Source organism: Protomyctophum parallelum (genome assembly GCF_964188405.1).
Source record: "Protomyctophum parallelum genome assembly, chromosome: 1".
Classification (NCBI taxonomy): domain Eukaryota; kingdom Metazoa; phylum Chordata; class Actinopteri; order Myctophiformes; family Myctophidae; genus Protomyctophum; species Protomyctophum parallelum.
Genome location: NC_139697.1, coordinates 75,933,943 through 75,954,584, shown reverse-complemented (window position 1 = coordinate 75,954,584; position 20,642 = coordinate 75,933,943).

Sequence of the window (20,642 nt, the reverse complement as noted above, 5' to 3'; positions counted from 1 at the left end):
AAAAAAAAAAAAACGATGGGTTATATATAGCCCATCTTTTTTTTAATTTAAAAAAAAATTTTAACCTCGTTTTTCATCATTTTGGACCATGGGCTATAGCCCAAATCGTACGGCATACTATAGCACGCCGTTTTTCATCATTTTTGAGGATTTGAAAAAAATGAAAAAATGAAAAAAACGATGGGTTATAGGCCATCTTTTTTGAATTTTTGATTTTTTTTGTTAACCTCGTTTTTCATCATTTTGGACCATGGGCTATAGCCCAAATCGTACGGCATACTATAGCACGCCGTTTTTCATCATTTTTGAGGATTTGAAAAAAATGAAAAAATGAAAACAACGATGGGTTATAGCCCATTGTTTTTTGAATTTTTGATTATTTTTTTTATCCTCGTTTTTTATCATTTTGGACCATGGGCTATAGCCCAAATCGTACGGCATACTATAGCACGCCGTTTTTCATCATTTTTGAGGATTTGAAAAAAATGAAAAAATGAAAAAAACGATGGGTTATATATAGCCCATCTTTTTTTGAATTTTTGATTCTTTTTTTAACCTCGTTTTTCATCATTTTGGACCATGGGCTATAGCCCAAATCGTACGGCATACTATAGCACGCCGTTTTTCATCATTTTTGAGGATTTGAAAAAAATGAAAAAATGAAAAAAACGATGGGTTATATATAGCCCATCTTTTTTTGAATTTTTGATTCTTTTTTTAACCTCGTTTTTCATCATTTTGGACCATGGGCTATAGCCCAAATCGTACGGCATACTATAGCAAGCCGTTTTTCATCATTTTTGAGGATTTGAAAAAAATGAAAAAATAAAAAAAACGATGGGTTATAGCCCATCGTTTTTTTTATTTTTTCCCTCGTTTTTCATCATTTTGGACCATGGGCTATAGCCCATATCGTACGGCATACTATAGCAAGCCGTTTTTCATCATTTTTGAGGATTTGAAAAAAATGAAAAAATGAAAAAAACGATGGGTTATAGCCAATCGTTTTTTTGATTTTTTTTTTTATCCTCGTTTTTCATCATTTTGGACCATGGGCTATAGCCCATATCGTACGGCATACTATAGCAAGCCGTTTTTCATCATTTTTGAGGATTTGAAAAAAATGAAAAAATGAAAAAACGATGGGTTATATATAGCCCATTTTTTTTTGAATTTTAGATTCTTTTTTTAACCTCGTTTTTCATCATTTTGGACCATGGGCTATAGCCCAAATCGTACGGCATACTATAGCAAGCCGTTTTTCATCATTTTTGAGGATTTGAAAAGAAAAAAAAACGATGGGTTATATATAGCCTATCTTTTTTTTAATTTAAAAAAAAAATTTAACCTCGTTTTTCATCATTTTGGACCATGGGCTATAGCCCAAATTGTACGGCATACTATAGCACGCCGTTTTTCATCATTTTTGAGGATTTGAAAAAAATGAAAAAATGAAAAAAACGATGGGTTATAGCCCATCTTTTTTGAATTTTTGATTTTTTTTGTTAACCTCGTTTTTCATCATTTTGGACCATGGGCTATAGCCCAAATCGTACGGCATACTATAGCACGCCGTTTTTCATCATTTTTGAGGATTTGAAAAAAATGAAAAAATGAAAACAACGATGGGTTATAGCCCATTGTTTTTTGAATTTTTGATTATTTTTTTTATCCTCGTTTTTTATCATTTTGGACCATGGGCTATAGCCCAAATCGTACGGCATACTATAACACGCCGTATTTCATCATTTTTGAGGATTTGAAAAAAATGAAAAAATGAAAAGAACGATGGGTTATAGCCCATCTTTTTTGAAATTTTGATTTTTTTTGTTAACCTCGTTTTTCATCATTTTGGACCATGAGCTATAGCCCATATCGTACGGCATACTATAGCACACCGTTTTTCATCATTTTTGAGGATTTGAAAAAAATGAAAAAATGAAAAAAAACGATGGGTTATAGCCCATCTTTTTCGAATTTTTGATAAAAAAAATTTACCTTGTTTTTCATCATTTTGGACCATGGGCTATAGCCCAAATCGTACGGCATACTATAGCACGCAGTTTTTCATCATTTTTGAGGATTTGAAAAAAATGAAAAAATGAAAAAAACGATGGGTTATAGCCCATCTTTTTTGAATTTTTGATTTTTTTTGTTAACCTCGTTTTTCATCATTTTGGACCATGGGCTATAGCCCAAATCGTACGGTATACTATAGCACGCCGTTTTTCATCATTTTTGAGCATTTGAAAAAAATGAAAAAATAAAAAAAACGATGGGTTATAGCCCATCGTTTTTTTTGATTTTTTCCCTCGTTTTTCATCATTTTGGACCATGTGCTATAGCCCATATCGTACGGCATACTATAGCAAGCCGTTTTTCATCATTTTTGAGGATTTGAAAAAAATGAAAAAATGAAAAAAACGATGGGTTATATATAGCCCATCTTTTTTGAATTTTTGATTTTTTTTGTTAACCTCGTTTTTCATCATTTTGGACCATGGGCTATAGCCCAAATCGTACGGCATACTATAGCACGCCGTTTTTCATCATTTTTGAGGATTTGAAAAAAATGAAAAAATGAAAACAACGATGGGTTATAGCCCATTGTTTTTTGAATTTTTGATTATTTTTTTTATCCTCGTTTTTTATCATTTTGGACCATGGGCTATAGCCCAAATCGTACGGCATACTATAACACGCCGTATTTCATCATTTTTGAGGATTTGAAAAAAATGAAAAAATGAAAAGAACGATGGGTTATAGCCCATCTTTTTTGAATTTTTGATTTTTTTTGTTAACCTCGTTTTTCATCATTTTGGACCATGAGCTATAGCCCATATCGTACGGCATACTATAGCACACCGTTTTTCATCATTTTTGAGGATTTGAAAAAAATGAAAAAATGAAAAAAAACGATGGGTTATAGCCCATCTTTTTCGAATTTTTGATAAAAAAATTTTACCTTGTTTTTCATCATTTTGGACCATGGGCTATAGCCCAAATCGTACGGCATACTATAGCACGCAGTTTTTCATCATTTTTGAGGATTTGAAAAAAATGAAAAAATGAAAAAAACGATGGGTTATAGCCCATCTTTTTTGAATTTTTGATTTTTTTTGTTAACCTCGTTTTTCATCATTTTGGACCATGGGCTATAGCCCAAATCGTACGGTATACTATAGCACGCCGTTTTTCATCATTTTTGAGCATTTGAAAAAAATGAAAAAATAAAAAAAACGATGGGTTATAGCCCATCGTTTTTTTTGATTTTTTCCCTCGTTTTTCATCATTTTGGACCATGTGCTATAGCCCATATCGTACGGCATACTATAGCAAGCCGTTTTTCATCATTTTTGAGGATTTGAAAAAAATGAAAAAATGAAAAAAACGATGGGTTATATATAGCCCATCTTTTTTTGAATTTTTGATTCTTTTTTTAACCTCGTTTTTCATCATTTTGGACCATGGGCTATAGCCCAAATCGTACGGCATACTATAGCAAGCCGTTTTTCATCATTTTTGAGGATTTGAAAAAAATGAAAAAATAAAAAAAACGATGGGTTATAGCCCATCGTTTTTTTGATTTTTTCCCTCGTTTTTCATCATTTTGGACCATGGGCTATAGCCCATATCGTACGGCATACTATAGCAAGCCGTTTTTCATCATTTTTGAGGATTTGAAAAAAATGAAAAAATGAAAAAACGATGGGTTATATATAGCCCATCTTTTTTTGAATTTTAGATTTTTTTTTAACCTCGTTTTTCATCATTTTGGACCATGGGCTATAGCCCAAATCGTACGGCATACTATAGCAAGCCGTTTTTCATCATTTTTGAGGATTTGAAAAAAAAAAAAACGATGGGTTATATATGTTGTGTGTAAAAGAGTGACACGCACACACGATTGAACCAGAAACAACACTGCTTTACTTAGTCTCATGTCTCAGTACAGAACAGACTTCCTTGTTATTTCCCGCGCTGTGTATTACGTAGCATCCCATAATAACCAGTCTCTTAAAGGCATCTCAACCATTATATAACACAGCGTCCATATTATTAGAACATAACATTTTCCCCCCCCTCAAAAGAACAAACAGCATAATCCTCCCCCCCAACTGAAACCCAACCAAAACAGTCTTTCTTTTTCTTTTTTTTTAACTGAAAGCATCATCAAAATGGCAGAACAACAATAGGAATGCAAAATGTACTAGGCAAGAGTCAGTTATGAAAACACTGGCAAACTAAGCATGGTAACTTGTGACATAGTCCTGCAAGGCAGCAGGGCGAACCCTGACCCGAACTGGCCTCGGTTCCGGCGCTGCGAGAGGAGGGACAGGGACAGGGGGTGGAACGGGGACTGGAGGTGGACCAGGATCAGCGCCCATGGCGTAGGGGAATGGTGACGGGGTTGGTGCTGTGGCCGTGTGCCCGGAGAGGGGTGCCGGAACTTTCTTCAGCCTACCAGCATGCCACCGTGAGCCGTCATCGAGCAGGAACGTGGCAGGGCCCAGACGGCGTCTGACCTGTCTAGGCTGGGACCAGAATGAGGCCATCTTGTTGTGTCGTTGCGGCCGTCGAGTCCTGACCCAGTCGGAGACTTGAAGAGATGGTGGCTTCGCCCTGCGTTTCTTGTCCACCTTCTCCTTTGTCACCCGCTGCCGTGCGGCAACAGTCTCCCGGACCTTGGCCAGGGAGGGCCTGGGAAAGTTTCCATGCGGTGTCCGGAGCCTGTGCAGTGGCAGTTCCAATTCTCGGCCGAGCATCAGAAACGCTGGTGACACTCCAGTGGTGGAGTGTTGGCTTGCTCTGTAGTGCAACAAAGTCTGATTGAGTGCCTCCTCGAATACACAGCCTTGGGTCAGGTGTGCACGGATCCCGTTCTTCAGTGTTGCGTTGAAACGCTCTACACCACCATTGGCCTGTGGGTGGTAGAAAGCGGTTCGGATGTGTTTGACACCCCTGCTGGCAAGAAAGTCAGAGAACTCTGCAGATGTCATCTGAGGCCCGTTATCAGTTGTTATGGCCCGAGGCACACCCCAGCGTCCAAAGAGGCCCTCCAGTACCCGAATCATGGCGTGCGACGTCACTGTCCCCACCGGCACCACCTCCGGCCACTTGGAGTGGAGATCATAGATGACCACCAGGAAGCGCTGGTGGTGAGGAACACCACGGCCATGGATTTCCCCACAGATGTCCAGCTGTACATGTTCCCAGGGGCGGGAAGGCCAGGGGAGTGGCTGTAGGGGAGGGGTCGAGGGTGGTCCGGTTTTCCCACTGAGGAGGCAAGCTGAGCAGTCCTGGACCAGATGCTCTATATCCCGGTCGATGGCCGGCCACCACACAAGCTCACGGCACCGTTGCTTGAGTTTCACAATTCCCAAGTGACCTTCATGTGCCATCGACAGCACACGAGCACGTAGAGTGCTTGGGATAACTGTGCAGAGCCCCCTTGAGACACACGTGTCTGCCCAGCAGGAGAGCTCGTCCTTCACTCTAGAAAATGGCTTAAACTCCTCAGGAACGCGGGGCGGCCAGCCGTTCCTGATGTACGTGCACAGCCTGGACAGTATCGGATCCCTGTCCGATTCAGTTTTCAGTTCCTCCAGTGTGATTACCGGCTCCAACGGTGCATAGAGCGCTTGGATGAGAGCCGGTTCTTCGTCGTATGAAGGGACAGAAGGAGTCGGGGCTGGGATGGAGCGAGAAAGGAGGTCTGCCACCACGTTGTCCCTGCCTGGTGTGAAGATGAGGTCATAATGGTACTGTCGGAGACGTTCCGCCCAACGATGGAGCCGGAGAGGCTTGTGACCCGAACCCGACGTCGAGAGTACAGTTGTGAGGGCCTGGTGGTCTGTCCTGATTGCGAAATGACGGCCATAGAGATACATGTGCCATCGTTCACATGCCCACACACAGGCCAAAGCCTCACGTTCGCCCACAGAGTACCGCTGTTCTGTGGGTGTCAGGGCCCGAGATGCAAAGGCAATTGGCCTCTCCACACCATCGTGAAGCTGAGACAGGACGGCTCCAACTGCAGCGGCGGAGGCGTCACAGGTGACGAAGGTGGGGCTGGGGAGGCTGAAATGGGCGAGGACCGGTGGTGAAGTTAACTGTGTTTTCAGCATGGAAAATGACTCAACGCACTGCGGTGACCAGAACCAGGGCTCCTCCTTCTTCAGGAGTCGGCGGAGAGGTGCTGTCGTGTGCGAGTAGTTGGGCAGGAAACGCAAATAATAAGCGGTCATCCCCAGGAACGAGGCGACCTGCGTGGTGGAGGTCGGTTCTGGGATGCGCTGTATTGCCTCGACGTTGGAAGAGAGAGGTGCAATGCCCTCGGCTGAGAGGTGGAACCCAATGAAGTCTACAGTCGGCACTGAGAAGAGACATTTCTCGCTGTTCAGGGTCACGTGATGCTTGGTGAGAGCCTCAAACACTCTGTGTAGACGGGCATCGTGGGTGGCTTGGTCTTCCCCGTGCACCACGATGTCATCGAGATAAAAAACTGTCCCTGGAACCCCAGCGAGAATCGTGGACATGACCTTTTGGAAGCAGCTGGGGGCAGAGCTGAGACCAAAGGGCATGCGTGTGTACCTGAAGACCCCAGCGTGTGTCACAAATGCTGTCAGGTCCCGGCTGGCCGGGTGAAGGGGAACTTGCAGGTAGCCCTGGCGCAAATCCAACTTTGAGAAGACCGTTGAGCCATGGAAGAGAGTGGTGAGCTCCTCAGCTGTGGGTAGAGGGTATTTGTCTGGGATGACAGCTTTGTTGACCTGTCGCAGATCCACACAGACCCGGAGACCACCTGATTTTTTCTGTGCGACAACCAGGTTTGAGATCCAAGGCGCTGCATTAATTGACTCGATGATGCCCTCCTCCAGCAGGGAGGTGAGCTCGGCGGTGACACCCTCTCGGAAGGCGAGTGGCAGGCGCCTGAGGGGCTGAATAACTGGTTTCACCGCAGGGTCAACTAGGGGCCGGTGAGCGAATGCTGCCAAGCAGCCCAGGCCGTCAAACAGCGCTGGCCACTGCTGGTGAGTCGTCGGGGAGACATGCAGTATAGCCCTTCCACTATTGTCCATTAGAGAGAAGCCCAATTTGATGAAAAGATCCAGGCCAAGGAGGTTGGTTCCCCGCTGTGCAACATGAAAGGGGAAAGAGGGAATGTGTGTCGTACCATAGCGGACAGGCAGGTCAAGGGTGCCCACCATCTCAATGGCAGAATTTGCATACCCCCGCAAGCTTGTGGACGGGGGTCCTAGCGGCATGTGGGAAAATAATTTCCTGTATGTGTCCAGATTCAGGAGCGACGCTGCGGCCGCAGTATCCAGGATGAGTGGTAGATCAACCTCCCCCAGCCGTACTGTGCAGGTCTTGAATGACACATGTGTGGAACGGATGTTACTAATTTCTGTGTATCCAGAACCAGACTGGGGAAACCTGTGCTGCTGTGACACATTGCTTGGAGCCGAACGACAAACTTTCGCAAAATGATTCAGTTTAGAACAGTTTCTGCAAGCCTGTCCACGGGCAGGACACTGTGATGCCCTAGTTGCATGGGAATTAGATCCACAATTGGCGCAATTGCGTCTGGGGGCCACACTGGGGCGCTGTCTACTCATATGTTGCACAGGCAGGCTGCCGTCGTCAGTGGCCCATGTAGTGGGCGGGGAAACCTGTGACGACAGGTCTGTATGCTGCAGTTGTTGTGCGAGCGTTGTGTGTTGATAATGAGCAGCAGGGCTGGCGGTGGCTAGCAGACTAGAGCATTCTAGAGCAGATTCAACTTGCAACGCTATTTTGATTGCATCAGTCAATGTTAAATCGTCTGGTTCCATTAATAGTTTCTCTCGTGTTTTGTCACATGACGTGCCTTCTATCAGCTGGTCTCTGATCATTTGGTCATGCAACGCTCCATATTCACAGGCTCGTGTCAGCTCACGTAGATCAGCCACAAAAGACTGTATGGACTCACCGGGTCGTTGGTGACGCTTTCTGAGTCTGTAGCGCCGTATTAGGACACGTTGTTTTCCAGAGAAATGATCCGTCAGCAGCTTGACTGTATCGGCGAATGTTGTAGCCGATCCGATCGCTCCAAGGACTCGCTGGCCCTCGGTACCGAGGCAGTGAACGAGGAGAGCAGTCTTCCGCTTGTCGGGAAGCTCCGCGTCGGAGAATCCGAGAGCATCAATATAGGCATTAAAACCTGTCAGCCAACGTGTCCATGGCACCGCGGGTTCCCCGGGCACCGCGAGAAACACTTCGGGTGGGGGAAGGCTAAATCCAGCCATTCTCGTCGCCAAATGTTGTGTGTAAAAGAGTGACACGCACACACGATTGAACCAGAAACAACACTGCTTTACTTAGTCTCATGTCTCAGTACAGAACAGACTTCCTTGTTATTTCCCGCGCTGTGTATTACGTAGCATCCCATAATAACCAGTCTCTTAAAGGCATCTCAACCATTATATAACACAGCGTCCATATTATTAGAACATAACAATATATAGCCCATCTTTTTTTTAATTTAAAAAAAAATTTTAACCTCGTTTTTCATCATTTTGGACCATGGGCTATAGCCCAAATCGTACGGCATACTATAGCACGCCGTTTTTCATCATTTTTGAGGATTTGAAAAAAATGAAAAAATGAAAAAAACGATGGGTTATAGGCCATCTTTTTTGAATTTTTGATTTTTTTTGTTAACCTCGTTTTTCATCATTTTGGACCATGGGCTATAGCCCAAATCGTACGGCATACTATAGCACGCCGTTTTTCATCATTTTTGAGGATTTGAAAAAAATGAAAAAATGAAAACAACGATGGGTTATAGCCCATTGTTTTTTGAATTTTTGATTATTTTTTTTATCCTCGTTTTTTATCATTTTGGACCATGGGCTATAGCCCAAATCGTACGGCATACTATAGCACGCCGTATTTCATCATTTTTGAGGATTTGAAAAAAATGAAAAAATGAAAAGAACGATGGGTTATAGCCCATCTTTTTTGAATTTTTGATTTTTTTTGTTAACCTCGTTTTTCATCATTTTGGACCATGAGCTATAGCCCATATCGTACGGTATACTATAGCACGCCGTTTTTCATCATTTTTGAGCATTTGAAAAAAATGAAAAAATGAAAAAAAACGATGGGTTATAGCCCATCGTTTTTTTGATTTTTTTCCCTCGTTTTTCATCATTTTGGACCATGGGCTATAGCCCAAATCGTACGGCATACTATAGCACGCCGTTTTTCATCATTTTTGAGGATTTGAAAAAAATGAAAAAATGAAAAAAACGATGGGTTATATATAGCCCATCTTTTTTTGAATTTTTGATTCTTTTTTTAACCTCGTTTTTCATCATTTTGGACCATGGGCTATAGCCCAAATCGTACGGCATACTATAGCACGCCGTTTTTCATCATTTTTGAGGATTTGAAAAAAATGAAAAAATGAAAAAAACGATGGGTTATATATAGCCCATCTTTTTTTGAATTTTTGATTCTTTTTTTAACCTCGTTTTTCATCATTTTGGACCATGGGCTATAGCCCAAATCGTACGGCATACTATAGCAAGCCGTTTTTCATCATTTTTGAGGATTTGAAAAAAATGAAAAAATAAAAAAAACGATGGGTTATAGCCCATCGTTTTTTTTATTTTTTCCCTCGTTTTTCATCATTTTGGACCATGGGCTATAGCCCATATCGTACGGCATACTATAGCAAGCCGTTTTTCATCATTTTTGAGGATTTGAAAAAAATGAAAAAATGAAAAAAACGATGGGTTATAGCCAATCGTTTTTTTGATTTTTTTTTTTATCCTCGTTTTTCATCATTTTGGACCATGGGCTATAGCCCATATCGTACGGCATACTATAGCAAGCCGTTTTTCATCATTTTTGAGGATTTGAAAAAAATGAAAAAATGAAAAAACGATGGGTTATATATAGCCCATTTTTTTTTGAATTTTAGATTCTTTTTTTAACCTCGTTTTTCATCATTTTGGACCATGGGCTATAGCCCAAATCGTACGGCATACTATAGCAAGCCGTTTTTCATCATTTTTGAGGATTTGAAAAGAAAAAAAAACGATGGGTTATATATAGCCCATCTTTTTTTTAATTTAAAAAAAAAATTTAACCTCGTTTTTCATCATTTTGGACCATGGGCTATAGCCCAAATTGTACGGCATACTATAGCACGCCGTTTTTCATCATTTTTGAGGATTTGAAAAAAATGAAAAAATGAAAAAAACGATGGGTTATAGCCCATCTTTTTTGAATTTTTGATTTTTTTTGTTAACCTCGTTTTTCATCATTTTGGACCATGGGCTATAGCCCAAATCGTACGGCATACTATAGCACGCCGTTTTTCATCATTTTTGAGGATTTGAAAAAAATGAAAAAATGAAAACAACGATGGGTTATAGCCCATTGTTTTTTGAATTTTTGATTATTTTTTTTATCCTCGTTTTTTATCATTTTGGACCATGGGCTATAGCCCAAATCGTACGGCATACTATAACACGCCGTATTTCATCATTTTTGAGGATTTGAAAAAAATGAAAAAATGAAAAGAACGATGGGTTATAGCCCATCTTTTTTGAATTTTTGATTTTTTTTGTTAACCTCGTTTTTCATCATTTTGGACCATGAGCTATAGCCCATATCGTACGGCATACTATAGCACACCGTTTTTCATCATTTTTGAGGATTTGAAAAAAATGAAAAAATGAAAAAAAACGATGGGTTATAGCCCATCTTTTTCGAATTTTTGATAAAAAAAATTTACCTTGTTTTTCATCATTTTGGACCATGGGCTATAGCCCAAATCGTACGGCATACTATAGCACGCAGTTTTTCATCATTTTTGAGGATTTGAAAAAAATGAAAAAATGAAAAAAACGATGGGTTATAGCCCATCTTTTTTGAATTTTTGATTTTTTTTGTTAACCTCGTTTTTCATCATTTTGGACCATGGGCTATAGCCCAAATCGTACGGTATACTATAGCACGCCGTTTTTCATCATTTTTGAGCATTTGAAAAAAATGAAAAAATGAAAAAAACGATGGGTTATAGCCCATCGTTTTTTTGATTTTTTTCCCTCGTTTTTCATCATTTTGGACCATGGGCTATAGCCCAAATCGTACGGCATACTATAGCACGCCGTTTTTCATCATTTTTGAGGATTTGAAAAAAATGAAAAAATGAAAAAAACGATGGGTTATAGCCCTTCTTTTTTTTATTTTTGATTCTTTTTTTTAACCTCGTTTTTCATCATTTTGGACCATGGGCTATAGCCCATATCGTACGGCATACTATAGCACGCCGTTTTTCATCATTTTTGAGGATTTGAAAAAAATGAAAAAAATTAAAAAAAACGATGGGTTATAGCCTATCTTTTTTGATTTTTTTTTTTTTTTTTTTAACCTCGTTTTTTATTATTTTGGACCATGGGCTATAGCCCAAATCGTATGGCATACTATAGCAAGCCGTTTTTCATCATTTTTGAGGATTTGAAAAAAATGAAAAAATGAAAAAAACGATGGGTTATAGCCCATCGATTTTTTTTATTTTTTCCCCTCGTTTTTCATCATTTTGGACCATGGGCTATAGCCCATATCGTACGGCATACTATAGCAAGCCGTTTTTCATCATTTTTGAGGATTTGAAAAAAATGAAAAAATGAAAAAAACGATGGGTTATAGCCCATCGTTTTTTAGATTTTTTTTTTTATCCTCGTTTTTCATCATTTTGGACCATGGGCTATAGCCCATATCGTACGGCATACTATAGCAAGCCGTTTTTCATCATTTTTGAGGATTTGAAAAAAATGAAAAAATGAAAAAAACGATGGGTTATATATAGCCCATCTTTTTTTGAATTTTTGATTCTTTTTTTAACCTCGTTTTTCATCATTTTGGACCATGGGCTATAGCCCAAATCGTACGGCATACTATAGCAAGCCGTTTTTCATCATTTTTGAGGATTTGAAAAAAATGAAAAAATAAAAAAAACGATGGGTTATAGCCCATCGTTTTTTTGATTTTTTCCCTCGTTTTTCATCATTTTGGACCATGGGCTATAGCCCATATCGTACGGCATACTATAGCAAGCCGTTTTTCATCATTTTTGAGGATTTGAAAAAAATGAAAAAATGAAAAAAACGATGGGTTATAGCCAATCGTTTTTTTGATTTTTTTTTTTATCCTCGTTTTTCATCATTTTGGACCATGGGCTATAGCCCATATCGTACGGCATACTATAGCAAGCCGTTTTTCATCATTTTTGAGGATTTGAAAAAAATTAAAAAATGAAAAAAACGATGGGTTATATATAGCCCATCTTTTTTTGAATTTTTGATTCTTTTTTTAACCTCGTTTTTCATCATTTTGGACCATGGGCTATAGCCCAAATCGTACGGCATACTATAGCAAGCCGTTTTTCATCATTTTTGAGGATTTGAAAAAAATGAAAAAATAAAAAAAACGATGGGTTATAGCCCATCGTTTTTTTGATTTTTTCCCTCGTTTTTCATCATTTTGGACCATGGGCTATAGCCCATATCGTACGGCATACTATAGCAAGCCGTTTTTCATCATTTTTGAGGATTTGAAAAAAATGAAAAAATGAAAAAACGATGGGTTATATATAGCCCATCTTTTTTTGAATTTTAGATTCTTTTTTTAACCTCGTTTTTCATCATTTTGGACCATGGGCTATAGCCCAAATCGTACGGCATACTATAGCAAGCCGTTTTTCATCATTTTTGAGGATTTGAAGAAAAAAAAAACGATGGGTTATATATAGCCCATCTTTTTTTTAATTTAAAAAAAAATTTTAACCTCGTTTTTCATCATTTTGGACCATGGGCTATAGCCCAAATCGTACGGCATACTATAGCACGCCGTTTTTCATCATTTTTGAGGATTTGAAAAAAATGAAAAAATGAAAAAAACGATGGGTTATAGCCCATCTTTTTTGAATTTTTGATTTTTTTTGTTAACCTCGTTTTTCATCATTTTGGACCATGGGCTATAGCCCAAATCGTACGGCATACTATAGCACGCCGTTTTTCATCATTTTTGAGGATTTGAAGAAAATGAAAAAATGAAAACAACGATGGGTTATAGCCCATTGTTTTTTGAATTTTTGATTATTTTTTTTATCCTCGTTTTTTATCATTTTGGACCATGGGCTATAGCCCAAATCGTACGGCATACTATAGCACGCCGTATTTCATCATTTTTGAGGATTTGAAAAAAATGAAAAAATGAAAAGAACGATGGGTTATAGCCCATCTTTTTTGAATTTTTGATTTTTTTTGTTAACCTCGTTTTTCATCATTTTGGACCATGAGCTATAGCCCATATCGTACGGCATACTATAGCACACCGTTTTTCATCATTTTTGAGGATTTGAAAAAAATGAAAAAATGAAAAAAAACGATGGGTTATAGCCCATCTTTTTCGAATTTTTGATAAAAAAAATTTACCTTGTTTTTCATCATTTTGGACCATGGGCTATAGCCCAAATCGTACGGCATACTATAGCACGCAGTTTTTCATCATTTTTGAGGATTTGAAAAAAATGAAAAAATGAAAAAAACGATGGGTTGTAGCCCATCTTTTTTGAATTTTTGATTTTTTTTGTTAACCTCGTTTTTCATCATTTTGGACCATGGGCTATAGCCCAAATCGTACGGTATACTATAGCACGCCGTTTTTCATCATTTTTGAGCATTTGAAAAAAATGAAAAAATGAAAAAAACGATGGGTTATAGCCCATCGTTTTTTTGATTTTTTTCCCTCGTTTTTCATCATTTTGGACCATGGGCTATAGCCCAAATCGTACGGCATACTATAGCACGCCGTTTTTCATCATTTTTGAGGATTTGAAAAAAATGAAAAAATGAAAAAAACGATGGGTTATAGCCCTTCTTTTTTTTTTTTTTTTTTTCTTTTTTTTAACCTCGTTTTTCATCATTTTGGACCATGGGCTATAGCCCATATCGTACGGCATACTATAGCACGCCGTTTTTCATCATTTTTGAGGATTTGAAAAAAATGAAAAAAATTAAAAAAACGATGGGTTATAGCCCATCTTTTTTGATTTTTTTTTTTTTTTTTTTAACCTCGTTTTTTTATTATTTTGGACCATGGGCTATAGCCCAAATCGTATGGCATACTATAGCAAGCCGTTTTTCATCATTTTTGAGGATTTGAAAAAAATGAAAAAATGAAAAAAACGATGGGTTATAGCCCATCGATTTTTTTTATTTTTTCCCCTCGTTTTTCATCATTTTGGACCATGGGCTATAGCCCATATCGTACGGCATACTATAGCAAGCCGTTTTTCATCATTTTTGAGGATTTGAAAAAAATGAAAAAATGAAAAAAACGATGGGTTATATATAGCCCATCTTTTTTTGAATTTTTGATTCTTTTTTTAACCTCGTTTTTCATCATTTTGGACCATGGGCTATAGCCCAAATCGTACGGCATACTATAGCAAGCCGTTTTTCATCATTTTTGAGGATTTGAAAAAAATGAAAAAATGAAAAAAAACGATGGGTTATAGCCCATCGTTTTTTTTTTTTTTTTTCCTCGTTTTTCATCATTTTGGACCATGGGCTATAGCCCATATCGTACGGCATACTATAGCAAGCCGTTTTTCATCATTTTTGAGGATTTGAAAAAAATGAAAAAACGATGGGTTATATATAGCCCATCTTTTTTTGAATTTTTTATTTTTTTTTAACCTCGTTTTTCATCATTTTGGACCATGGGCTATAGCCCAAATCGTACGGCATACTATAGCAAGCCGTTTCTCATCATTTTTGAGGATTTGAAAAAAAAAAAACGATGGGTTATATATAGCCCATCTTCTTTTTAATTAAAAAAAAAAATAACCTCGTTTTTCATCATTTTGGACCATGGGCTATAGCCTAAATCGTACGGCATACTATAGCAAGCCGTTTTTCATCCTTTTTGAGGATTCGAAAAAAATGAAAAAATGAAAAAAACGATGGGTTATAGCCCATCGTTTTTTTGATTTTTTTTAAAATCCTTGTTTTTCATCATTTTGGACCATGAGCTATAGCCCATATCGTACGGCATACTATAGCACACCGTTTTTCATCATTTTTGAGGATTTGAAAAAAATGAAAAAATGAAAAAAAAACGATGGGTTATAGCCCATCTTTTTCGAATTTTTGATAAAAAAAATTAACCTTGTTTTTCATCATTTTGGACCATGGGCTATAGCCCAAATCGTACGGCATACTATAGCACACCGTTTTTCATCATTTTTGAGGATTTGAAAAAAATGAAAAAATGAAAAAAACGATGGGTTATAGCCCATCTTTTTTGAATTTTTGATTTTTTTTGTTAACCTCGTTTTTCATCATTTTGGACCATGGGCTATAGCCCAAATCGTACGGCATACTATAGCAAGCCGTTTTTCATCATTTTTGAGGATTTGAAAAAAATGAAAAAATGAAAAAACGATGGGTTATATATAGCCCATCTTTTTTTGAATTTTTGATTTTTTTTTAACCTCGTTTTTCATCATTTTGGACCATGGGCTATAGCCCAAATCGTACGGCATACTATAGCAAGCCGTTTCTCATCATTTTTGAGGATTTGAAAAAAAAAAAACGATGGGTTATATATAGCCCATCTTTTTTTTAATTAAAAAAAAAAAATAACCTCGTTTTTCATCATTTTGGACCATGGGCTATAGCCCAAATCGTACGGCATACTATAGCAAGCCGTTTTTCATCCTTTTTGAGGATTCGAAAAAAATGAAAAAATGAAAAAAACGATGGGTTATAGCCCATCGTTTTTTTGATTTTTAAAAAATCCTCGTTTTTCATCATTTTGGACCATGAGCTATAGCCCATATCGTACGGCATACTATAGCACACCGTTTTTCATCATTTTTGAGGATTTGAAAAAAATGAAAAAATTAAAAAAAACGATGGGTTATAGCCCATCTTTTTCGAATTTTTGATAAAAAAAATCAACCTTGTTTTTCATCATTTTGGACCATGGGCTATAGCCCAAATCGTACGGCATACTATAGCACGCCGTTTTTCATAATTTTTGAGGATTTGAAAAAAATGAAAAAATGAAAAAAACGATGGGTTATAGCCCATCTTTTTTGAATTTTTGATTTTTTTTGTTAACCTCGTTTTTCATCATTTTGGACCATGGGCTATAGCCCAAATCGTACGGCATACTATAGCACGCCGTTTTTCATCATTTTTGAGGATTTGAAAAAAATGAAAAAATGAAAACAACGATGGGTTATAGCCCATCGTTTTTTGAATTTTTGATTATTTTTTTTATCCTCGTTTTTTATCATTTTGGACCATGGGCTATAGCCCAAATCGTACGGCATACTATAGCACGCCGTATTTCATCATTTTTGAGGATTTTGAAAAAATGAAAAGAACGATGGGTTATAGCCCATCTTTTTTGAATTTTTGATTTTTTTTGTTAACCTCGTTTTTCATCATTTTGGACCATGGGCTATAGCCCAAATCGTACGGCATACTATAGCACGCCGTTTTTCATCATTTTTGAGCATTTGAAAAAAATGAAAAAATGAAAAAAACGATGGGTTATAGCCCATCGTTTTTTTGATTTTTTTTCCCTCGTTTTTCATCATTTTGGACCATGGGCTATAGCCCATATCGTACCGCATACTATAGCACGCCGTTTTTCATCATTTTTGAGGATTTGAAAAAAATGAAAAAATGAAAACAACGATGGGTTATAGCCAATCGTTTTTAGAATTTTTGATTATTTTTTTTATCCTCGTTTTTTATCATTTTGGACCATGGGCTATAGCCCAAATCGGACGGCATACTATAGCACGCCGTTTTTCATCATTTTTGAGGATTTGAAAAAAATGAAAAAATGAAAAAAACGATGGGTTATAGCCCATCGTTTTTTTTATTTTTTTTTATCCTCGTTTTTCATCATTTTGGACCATGGGCTATAGCCCATATCGTACGGCATACTATAGCAAGCCGTTTTTCATCATTTTTGAGGATTTGAAAAAAATGAAAAAATGAAAAAAACGATGGGTTATAGCCAATCGTTTTTTTTATTTATTTTTTTATCCTCGTTTTTCATCATTTTGGACCATGGGCTATAGCCCATATCGTACGGCATACTATAGCAAGCCGTTTTTCATCATTTTTGAGGATTTGAAAAAAATGAAAAAATGAAAAAAACGATGGGTTATATATAGCCCATCTTTTTTTGAATTTTTGATTCTTTTTTTAACCTCGTTTTTCATCATTTTGGACCATGGGCTATAGCCCAAATCGTACGGCATACTATAGCAAGCCGTTTTTCATCATTTTTGAGGATTTGAAAAAAATGAAAAAAACGATGGGTTATAGCCCATCGTTTTTTTGATTTTTTCCCTCGTTTTTCATCATTTTGGACCATGGGCTATAGCCCATATCGTACGGCATACTATAGCAAGCCGTTTTTCATCATTTTTGAGGATTTGAAAAAAATGAAAAAATGAAAAAAACGATGGGTTATAGCCCATCTTTTTCGAATTTTTGATTTTTTTTTTTAACCTCGTTTTTCATCATTTTGGACCATGGGCTATAGCCCATATCGTACGGCATACTATAGCAAGCCGTTTTTCATCATTTTTGAGGATTTAAAAAAAATGAAAAAATGAAAAAAACGATGGGTTATAGCCCATCGTTTTTTTGATTTTTTTTTTTATCCTCGTTTTTCATCATTTTGGACCATGGGCTATAGCCCATATCGTACGGCATACTATAGCAAGCCGTTTTTCATCATTTTTGAGGATTTGAAAAAAATGAAAAAATGAAAAAAACGATGGGTTATATATAGCCCATCTTTTTTTTAATTTTTGATTATTTTTTTAACCTCGTTTTTCATCATTTTGGACCATGGGCTATAGCCCAAATCGTACGGCATACTATAGCAAGCCGTTTTTCATCATTTTTGAGGATTTGAAAAAAATGAAAAAATAAAAAAAACGATGGGTTATAGCCCATCGTTTTTTTGATTTTTTCCCTCGTTTTTCATCATTTTGGACCATGGGCTATAGCCCATATCGTACGGCATACTATAGCAAGCCGTTTTTCATCATTTTTGAGGATTTGAAAAAAATGAAAAAATGAAAAAACGATGGGTTATATATAGCCCATCTTTTTTATAATTTTAGATTTTTTTTTTAACCTCGTTTTTCATCATTTTGGACCATGGGCTATAGCCCAAATCGTACGGCATACTATAGCAAGCCGTTTTTCATCATTTTTGAGGATTTGAAAAAAAAAAAAACGATGGGTTATATATAGCCCATCTTTTTTTTAATTAAAAAAAAAAATTTACCTCGTTTTTCATCATTTTGGACCATGGGCTATAGCCCAAATCGTACGGCATACTATAGCAAGCCGTTTTTCATCCTTTTTGAGGATTCGAAAAAAATGAAAAAATGAAAAAAACGATGGGTTATAGCCCATCGTTTTTTTGATTTTTTTAAAATCCTCGTTTTTCATCATTTTGGACCATGAGCTATAGCCCATATCGTACAGCATACTATAGCACACCGTTTTTCATCATTTTTGAGGATTTGAAAAAAATGAAAAAAAACGATGGGTTATAGCCCATCTTTTTCGAATTTTTGATAAAAAAAATTAACCTTGTTTTTCATCATTTTGGACCATGGGCTATAGCCCAAATCGTACGGCATACTATAGCACGCCGTTTTTCATCATTTTTGAGGATTTGAAAAAAATGAAAAAATGAAAAAAACGATGGGTTATAGCCCATCTTTTTTGAATTTTTGATTTTTTTTGTTAACCTCGTTTTTCATCATTTTGGACCATGGGCTATAGCCCAAATCGTACGGCATACTATAGCACGCCGTTTTTCATCATTTTTGAGGATTTGAAAAAAATGAAAAAATGAAAACAACGATGGGTTATAGCCCATTGTTTTTTGAATTTTTGATTATTTTTTTTATCCTCGTTTTTTATCATTTTGGACCATGGGCTATAGCCCAAATCGTACGGCATACTATAGCACGCCGTATTTCATCATTTTTGAGGATTTGAAAAAAATGAAAAAATGAAAAGAACGATGGGTTATAGCCCATCTTTTTTGAATTTTTGATTTTTTTTGTTAACCTCGTTTTTCATCATTTTGGACCATGAGCTATAGCCCATATCGTACGGCATACTATAGCACACCGTTTTTCATCATTTTTGAGGATTTGAAAAAAATGAAAAAATGAAAAAAAACGATGGGTTATAGCCCATCTTTTTCGAATTTTTGATAAAAAAAATTTACCTTGTTTTTCATCATTTTGGACCATGGGCTATAGCCCAAATCGTACGGCATACTATAGCACGCAGTTTTTCATCATTTTTGAGGATTTGAAAAAAATGAAAAAATGAAAAAAACGATGGGTTATAGCCCATCTTTTTTGAATTTTTGATTTTTTTTGTTAACCTCGTTTTTCATCATTTTGGACCATGGGCTATAGCCCAAATCGTACGGCATACTATAGCACGCCGTTTTTCATCATTTTTGAGCATTTGAAAAAAATGAAAAAATGAAAAAAACGATGGGTTATAGCCCATCGTTTTTTTGATTTTTCCCCTCGTTTTTCATCATTTTGGACCATGGGCTATAGCCCAAATCGTACGGCATACTATAGCACGCCGTTTTTCATCATTTTTGAGGATTTGAAAAAAATGAAAAAATGAAAAAAACGATGGGTTATAGCCCTTCTTTTTTTTTATTTTTGATTCTTTTTTTTAACCTCGTTTTTCATCATTTTGGACCATGGGCTATAGCCCATATCGTACGGCATACTATAGCACGCCGTTTTTCATCATTTTTGAGGATTTGAAAAAAATGAAAAAAATGAAAAAAACGATGGGTTATAGCCCATCTTTTTTGATTTTTTTTTTTTTTTTTTAACCTCGTTTTTAATTATTTTGGACCATGGGCTATAGCCCAAATCGTATGGCATACTATAGCAAGCCGTTTTTCATCATTTTTGAGGATTTGAAAAAAATGAAAAAATGAAAAAAACGATGGGTTATAGCCCATCGATTTTTTTTATTTTTTCCCCTCGTTTTTCATCATTTTGGACCATGGGCTATAGCCCATATCGTACGGCATACTATAGCAAGCCGTTTTTCATCATTTTTGAGGATTTGAAAAAAATGAAAAAATGAAAAAAACGATGGGTTATATATAGCCCATCTTTTTTTGAATTTTTGATTCTTTTTTTAACCTCGTTTTTCATCATTTTGGACCATGGGCTATAGCCCAAATCGTACGGCATACTATAGCAAGCCGTTTTTCATCATTTTTGAGGATTTGAAAAAAATGAAAAAATGAAAAAAACGATGGGTTATAGCCCATCGTTTTTTTGATTTTTTCCCTCGTTTTTCATCATTTTGGACCATGGGCTATAGCCCATATCGTACGGCATACTATAGCAAGCCGTTTTTCATAATTTTTGAGGATTTGAAAAAAATGAAAAAATGAAAAAACGATGGGTTATATATAGCCCATCTTTTTTTGAATTTTTGATTTTTTTTTTACCTCGTTTTTCATCATTTTGT